Raw genomic sequence first — 8373 nt, forward strand, 5'->3', positions numbered from 1 at the left:
CCTTTTGACCCGGGATCACAAAGCGATCGTAGACTTACGCTTAGACTTAGAATCACTTTAAAATTGTTATTTCTGATGTAACAAAGTCAAAATATTGCTGGCAACGTAAATTCTGGGCAAGTTATTATACAACAGATTCCAGGTAAAATAACAGAAAAGAACATGACAAACTTAATGATTAAAAATTATGACTTACCGGTAAGTCTAAGATCGCTTCGTGATCCCGGGTGGGTGGCCTGGTACCTGTTTACACAAAACTTTAAATTTCTTTCAAAAAGAAAGTTTGAAGCTGGATGCTACGACTGTGGAATCGGTGGTGCCATACCTCAGATTCAACGTCGACAGTTTTATCTATTTTATGCATGTATTTAATATAATTTGAGACGTATAGCATAGAGACTAAAGTTAGAGTAGCGACGATAGTGTGATAGCTGGCAAATGGTAACACGTAACCCATGAAATACGGTCTCTTGTCAGTTTACCTCAGTCAGGGTTTTATTCTAACTGTTTTTGTAGATACTTAGATAATAACAAATTACACGCCCCCTAGCACAATGGCTTCAGTAGAATTAGCTAAAAAAATATACAGTGATGTTTATTGCAACCTATTAGACGTCACTGGTCTAGAATGATTCAAATGCTCTGTTGTCATCACATTTAACATACGAGAACATCAAAACAGCGCAAAGGGACCAGGCCCCTGCCACTAGCAGAATCCTGGTTTATACAAGAATACAATATAATTAAAGACAGACAGCATGGAGATTAAAACGAAAATTTACATTAATGATCAGGGGGTTTTATGGGGAAATCTTAGCCAGGTGTGGTTGTTAACGCTCCCTTTGTAATTCGCCAAAAGGTAGAAGCGTATGCATACATAAAGCTCTGGGTTTTAAGTCATACTTAACAACTTTTCATATGGCGACGAAGAGTCATTTGGTGTGTGTACATATACTGTCTCTTCTAATGGCACGGCGAGTCCATTGCCGCCAAAGTGCCGCCGCCACTGAAGTATCATGCCGAAGACACCAGACACGACACCCCTCTCATTCACATTATACTGACACTGGGACAACCTGTCCTGTTTCCTTGCTCTAACCTCTCCGTGCTGAGCGCCATCAACAAGTACCATTTTTAATAACCAGATCCGGGTTTGATTCCAGAGTCAGACTATCGGTCAAAGTGTAATATCGTCTAATTATTTGTCTCATTTGTGAGCATTTCAAGCTACAGAAAAGTAACTCCTTATCAGTCAAATTGTATTTACAGATATTTACTCCATATTGGAAGTTTGCATTTTGAGAAATACGCTTGAATAGAAAAAAAACTAAAGGAAGACAATTAAATTCAGGATTTAGACTTTATGCTGAACTATTGAATGCTCATCTTAGCTATAGCGAGCTACAAAACGTGCGAGAACAGTAGCAGAGTTGTTTTTTCTTTACCCATCGATGTTTAATGTTTTCTTTCTGACAAACTAAGCTAATTCATGACACCCCCCATGATTCAAAAGTTTTTTTTTACTTTTATCAAAGAGCGTTCAAACACCTTTGCCTACCTTAACTCAAAGTGAGATTAAGCACATGGGGTCTGGGAAAGTTTCTAAATCCTTCATTTGAACACAAACTGGGTATAAATAAATCCGTTATACATGGACATAGGATTAGTAAAGAAGTGCAAGACAAAAGAGCATGGTTTTATTTAATACACGGGAAACCCATGTTTACATAACAAAGAAGTTCGTCTAAGTTCGGACCATGGGGGAGGTCTGAGCATGCACGTAATCTTGGCAAGACTTTATTTCGCGTAATCTGTTGAAAAAATTCTGAAGATTATAATAAAAATGCGATTCCTTTGGAAAGTCCGTCATTGAGGATTATAAAGTTGGCTATGAAGCGTAAGTCCTATTTCGTAAGATGTCGTTGGAAGTGTGCCTTCGCGAGATTAGGCTCTTCGGCCTTGTATTCAATGCAAAGACGAGATGAAACTTATCACGTGATTATATAACGATAGTTCAAACGTGAGAGGAATATTTTGCTATATGTCTCCAGGTAAATACTTTCGGATCATCGAGACGGCTTTGTTTGCTGCATGTCGGATATTCATCTGGTTTACCATGCATAGACAGTACGCATAAAAACACTTTCCTGTCATGTCAAGTGTCGAAATGTTTCCCTGCATGTCGCGGCGCATGTCCGTTAGGCTGCTAAGACAGTTCGAGCCGTGGACTTCACAATCCTCCAGCGTTTACTTGGCTTAACTAGCTCTGACTACTTTACAGATACATCCCGAGCCCCTTCGGAAGGCGTCGGCTTTGAGGGGCTTCAGGTCGGGTTTAAACACACCTTGTGCGCATGGCGAATCATCTCTGTCAATGTTTGTTTCAAGGACCTCGGAGAAATGTTAATTATGTTTAGGAATGGCTTGTCGGACGTTCTCAGCCGCGCATGTGACTCTCAAGAAACGACGGCAGCCGCGTGATTAGGATCAATCAATAAAGTCAGGCGACTTTTCATGGAAACTTTGTCTTCCTATAATATCTGTCGATTTTTCGTTTACAATTATACTTTCTGACTCTTTTTATGGTTTTGATTCTGTTTTTCTTTTAAAACAATGGATATGTGAAAGTGTTTGTCATAATAATAAGATTCTCAAATGAATATCGGTTTGATCGTCTGATGAGTAAGTGTTTAGGATCGACTCGACCGTTTCTGAACATAATGGCACAGTTTTTCATATTTTTGCAAGAAACAAGCAACATAAAATCTTTTAACATCTTTTATCCATTCCCTACATATTGTCTTTTAAAAATAGAATGCATCATCGCATCGCCACAGTTGCTTCAAGGGCTCGTATTTATTTAATGACTTTAGACTTAAAGCTATAAACTTAGGGCTTAAAACGAAACTCAGAACAGGAAAGGGTTGATACTGTGGGTCGTAGGCTACATTGTTCTGTAGTAAAGATTCAGTGTACAAATTTCAAATTTTCTAGAGCAAAATATTCTAATTCTAGCATTGTTTGAAGTTCTTACTTTAGTCTTAAAATGTTTGGTAAATATAGGCGCAGGCTTGTAATGAAGCCGTGTGAGTGATCCAGTTAGCGACTTCCGTATCTCACAAACTGCCGTGACAATCCTCTTCTTTTGCCGAATCTCTGCTACATGTTGGGAAGGTTTGACCTTGACACTTAGACAGCAATCTTCTGAACCTCGCAAAATTCCGGGGAGCAAGGAAAGTCATTCCGATGATAATATTCTAAAGCCAGGGTTAAATTCTCGAGGATTCGCTGGGAAGTCATGTTTACCTCACTGTCGATTTACGCAGAAGAATTATATAGTCAGGCTAACGACTTTTCGCGATTTTTATTCCTGAATACAGAAATTCACTCGTGGAAATCATGTGGAAATTCAAAAGGGAGCAAGTATATGTTGGACTTCTGTATGAGGTTAAAAAAATTGCAAAGGATATTGTTTACTGCTGAAATATTTATATGAATGGAGTATCACACCGTACCGGTACCAAAAAATATTTCACCTATGTGAAGGCTGTCAGATTTATCGTTAAGGAAACAATCTCCATTCGCCAGGTACCTAACAAACTTCCTGGCTTAAATCCTCAAGCGAGCAAATGAGAGCTGCATTAGATTTATTTTTTTTTTTTATTTGTTTGGTGTTTTACGACGTACTCAAGAATATTTAACTTATACGACGGTGACCAGCATTATGGTGGAATTTGGACGCGCTGTATTAGAAAGTGTAATGTTTATGGAATGGGTATGCAGTAATAACCACCGCTGTTTTCGTTTGCACAAGGGTTTATTATTTAAGTATTTAGATCAGCATTTATGATGAAGGAAAAGGGGCCTCCATGGCGGAGCGGGGATAGCCTCACACCAATGTCGACGGTGTAAGTTTAAGTCCAGCTCATGCTGGATTCCTCTGCTGCCGTACTGGGAAGGTCTGTCAGCAACCGTCCCACAGTAATGGTGGTCGCCGTCGTATAGGTGAAACAATCTTAAGTATATGGCACAAAACCCCAAACAAATAAATAAATATGATCAAAGGAAAAAATCAATATATATATATAGTTTTATTTGTTGAATTATATAAGCTCACAGGCCTTATATAAGTAGCACAGGCCTTAATGACAACATACACCAACCAGTCTGGCTGACCAAATATATTGTCTACAGTTAGGCACTGCGTGCTGACTGATCAAATGAACATTAAAATACTGATCGCGCTAAGTGAACAAAACTATCAGTAAACATTCTTTCTCATAGTTTTCTGCTCCTTTGTCAACAGATGGACGTTCTTCGGTCTGAATTTCAGGTATTTTGTTATTTCGCCAACACGTAAATTGATCATTGACATTGATTATACTGTGTCTTATGCACATTAACAGTTTACATGTTTTACACGATTTTATAAATGTAACAGATTCACGTGAAAAATAAGGAACAAATTCTAACTGTAAATAACGTAGCTAACTGTGACGTATTTAGAATCCCACGAGACTTCCACCTAACAAAATGTGTGCTTTGGTGTATGTGGCTTAAGATGAAGATAAGAACCACAGAACCCCTTTAAATATTATATGAGAGTATACACTGGCAATAATCATCCCCCTTTAGTTTAGATTCGGTGGGTTTTCTCAAACACCACGAACTAGTTTTCAGTTAATTTCTAAATTCCACATTGTATATTAGATTACAAACTGTAATGTCAGATATGAAGTCTTAGGATAAACCTTTGGAACACTGTATTCATTCTCTCCATCTGTCCATCGTGCCTTGGCATCGCCCCGTTCCTCCATCTGTCCATCGTGTCATGACATCACTCAATCGCTCCATCTGTCCATCGTGTCATGACATCGCTCAATCGCTCAATCGCTCCATCTGTCCATCGTGTCATGACATCGCTCAATCGCTCCATCTATTAACGGTCGAATCAATCCAGCGGAAAACGTACAATTCCCTTTAATGTGTTTTTATCCCTTGAGGGCGTTGTCTTTATGTGTGATTGTTAGTTTGTTAATCAGCTCTAACTGAAGTCGAAGTTAGAAGTCGAATTATTCAACCGTGACTCAATATTGTTACAATTTCGCGTCGACTCCAATTTGTGCGAGACACTGCAGAGAATTGCACGCTTGGTACGCGGCTAACAAATCGGCCTTTCTCCACAAACACCGCCCGACCTAGAGCGACTGGTACTTGTCTATCTACGTATTAAACGGACTTTATTTCACATGTACATAGATACGGGTCTATTTGTATGTCAGCTGCACTAAGATCAGTGGAGATTGTAGACAGAAAATCAGGGTATCTGTTCTATACACTTAACCTCAGGGCGCCGAAGCTTTGTCCACATTAAGACTCCGTCATCCATCCGGCGATAGACTTTATACTTACTTTGTAAACTTACCTGAAGTAGAGATTTTCGAACAGTATTTATTTCTTAACGCTTTCTGATGTGAATTTACATTACATTGATAACTGACATATCCGGAAATGTACATTTAAATGAATTTAAACACAGAGTATACCTTTCACAAATGCGCTATAGATAGGCTTTCCGCTTTGGAATCACTACAACTGCTGTGCACCACACTTCATCGGAACCCTGGCGTGTCAGGAAGTGTTCGCGAACATTGCCAGTTTGCTATTGACTGGTCTTATCAGAAAGTTGCCAGTTTCATTTTTACTGGTCTTATCAGAACATTGTCAGCTTACTGTTTACTGGTCTTATCAGAGCATTGCCAGTTTACGGTTTACTGGTCTTACCATAACATTGCCATTTTCATTTTACTGGTCTTATCAGAACATTGCCAGTTTACTGTTTGCTGATCTTATCAGAACATTGTCAGCTTACTGTTTTCTGGTCTTATCAGAACATTGCCAGTTTACTGTTTACTGCTCTTATCAGAACATTGCCTGTTTACCGTTTACTGGTCTGATCAGGACATTTCCAGTTTACTTTAATCATTTATTTTTTTATTCACGGCTATTTTCACTTATTTAATTGATGTTTAACGCCATATTAAATAAGATATAAAAAAAATAAAAAGTAAAAAGTAAAAAAAGTCCTACTGTATCATGGGACCTTTCAAAAATGTTAGGATCACATTTACTATAACATGCGCGTCCAAGTGGACAAAAGATGGAGAAAATTGAAGGGCTGAACTTTTGTGGACTTGGGAAGCTCCTAAAAGAAATAGGTGCCATTTGTACCTCTGAAACACGGTGAGATAAGTGATCGGTAAATTAATGTCTACATAGATTGCCTATTATTGTTCACAAGTCTCATGAAACAACTGTTTTTAGCTTCGGGGACAAAAGAGTTCGGACTTGAAACTCCCGTATTGAAGCTACAAGAGCTGGTATCGAGCCTGCGAGACTTAATAAATTTTGTCCGTGAAACTAATTATGAGAATGCTAGACTAGCACTAACGAATCGAATCATCAAAAGCAGATAGACGACAATTGTTTTACATGTCTACATGTTTGGTGTTCGGTGACACATGAAGTGGTGGTGTAAAAAAACAACAAGAAAATAGTTTAATTCAGCGTTTAGTTTACATGGATTCTTGGTGTCTACATTATTAGAGAAGAAAGCTGATCCAACCCTTAAGGGACCAGATTTTATGTGAAAAGGAGTAGTGCCATGAAATCAGCGTCGACTTTCACCTCTAAATTTCTGTTAGCTGTATGTAATATATTATTCACAGTATATTACCAATGTTAGAATTAAGGCTAGTTGGCTAACACAGATAGTATAGCTGTTTTTTGATTCTGGTATTTACAGAGCACGCAAGTTGTACAATCCAGTTGCCAGCCCTGTGATGAAATCCAAACTATGATGGAGGTACAGACGTGAGAGTTGTGAAATGGAATTGTTTGGAGTGCCAAAAGTTATGTAAAAGCATAGTATATTTACTACCGTTCTAGAAATTTACAAACTGTGGTCCATGAGAATAGTTTTCATTCACAGCACAATACGACGATTTCAGAAAACACAGAGAAGTCATACATCGAAGTAAGTCAGATGAGAGGCGGAACCAGAAAAACCTTCCAGTGCATAAAGTGGGTGCCATTTGTCTGACAAAGTATAATACGTGATATAAAGCCAGTATCTAATGTGGGTGTAGATTGGATAATATCGACAAGGGAGGCTGTTTGATAAACTAAATATTCCATATGATGTAGATGGTTCGAACCGCCTATACAGCGGCACAGCGGTATTTGTGATGTTAGGAAAGAACTATGCATATTGCATTTGCCAAGTTCTTCCTTCTGTTAGATGAAATACTTGATAAGGCTGGTTACTGGTTGAAACTCGGGGACAAATATCTATTCAAACAGAATTCCCAACTACGAACACCTTATTCAAACACGGGTAAAGACAGAGAAGCATCGATATCACGCACTTAGAGCGCTACCGGAGATCAAACTGCCATATTGTTTGTTGACGTCGTGAAGCTGGATATGTATCATAGATAATCTACTCAAGGAAACCTAGGCGGTCTGAAATTCGATTTGACATATCCCACCTCGAAAAGAAGACATTGCGTCCTCAAAGGTTAAGCTTTCGTGTGGTAAATATGTTCGTTACTGAGACGCAATCATCTGGCTTTTCCGTTTGACATTCCGAAGAGGAAACTCGTCATGCAGAGATTGGTCGACATATTGGACGTTTGTTTATGAAGATGTTACATAACGACATCATTTTTTGCTCCAGAAAAGGAGACTGACCAAGACATTTGTTTCTCGAACTTCGTTTATCTGCCCAATCCAGCAACATTTCCAATACCACCTCTATAGAATGTCAAAGATCCATGGATTTCCCTCTAAAATGGACCATTAAAGATACTGATCATGTTATCAGGTCAAAAATTGATACCCACATGAAAGGTGCAATATTTATCCTATCTCCGAAAACGGCCCGTCAGTCTTGTAACCACAACTGATCGATCAACAAATATGGGACATCAGTCTGAACCACATATGATCACCTCAGGAGTTGAAGCTCTCCCCTAATTCATTATATCTGATATCCTGATACACTGACTCGCCCGTCAAATCCCACCTCAACCCTTTCACTCCACCTTCCTACCGATTGTTGCGTCTATCAAGAAAAAAATGGCTATTCTCAATGAGTCTTATTTTGCAAAGTCGGAAATGTCAATGAATGAATGTCCGCGAAAATGATATTTAGTCACGTGTACAACAGGATTAATAAATCAAACTGATTTTACAAACGAAATGTTGGATGAAATCATCTAATCTTTGGCCAGCTGGGAAAATGCCCAAGTATTATGTGCGGACGGATTTTGTAGCCTTTCATTTGTGTTGTCTTCGTAGAACCCAGGGTTT

Source organism: Liolophura sinensis, chromosome 9 (assembly GCF_032854445.1).
Source record: "Liolophura sinensis isolate JHLJ2023 chromosome 9, CUHK_Ljap_v2, whole genome shotgun sequence".
NCBI classification, from domain to species: domain Eukaryota; kingdom Metazoa; phylum Mollusca; class Polyplacophora; order Chitonida; family Chitonidae; genus Liolophura; species Liolophura sinensis.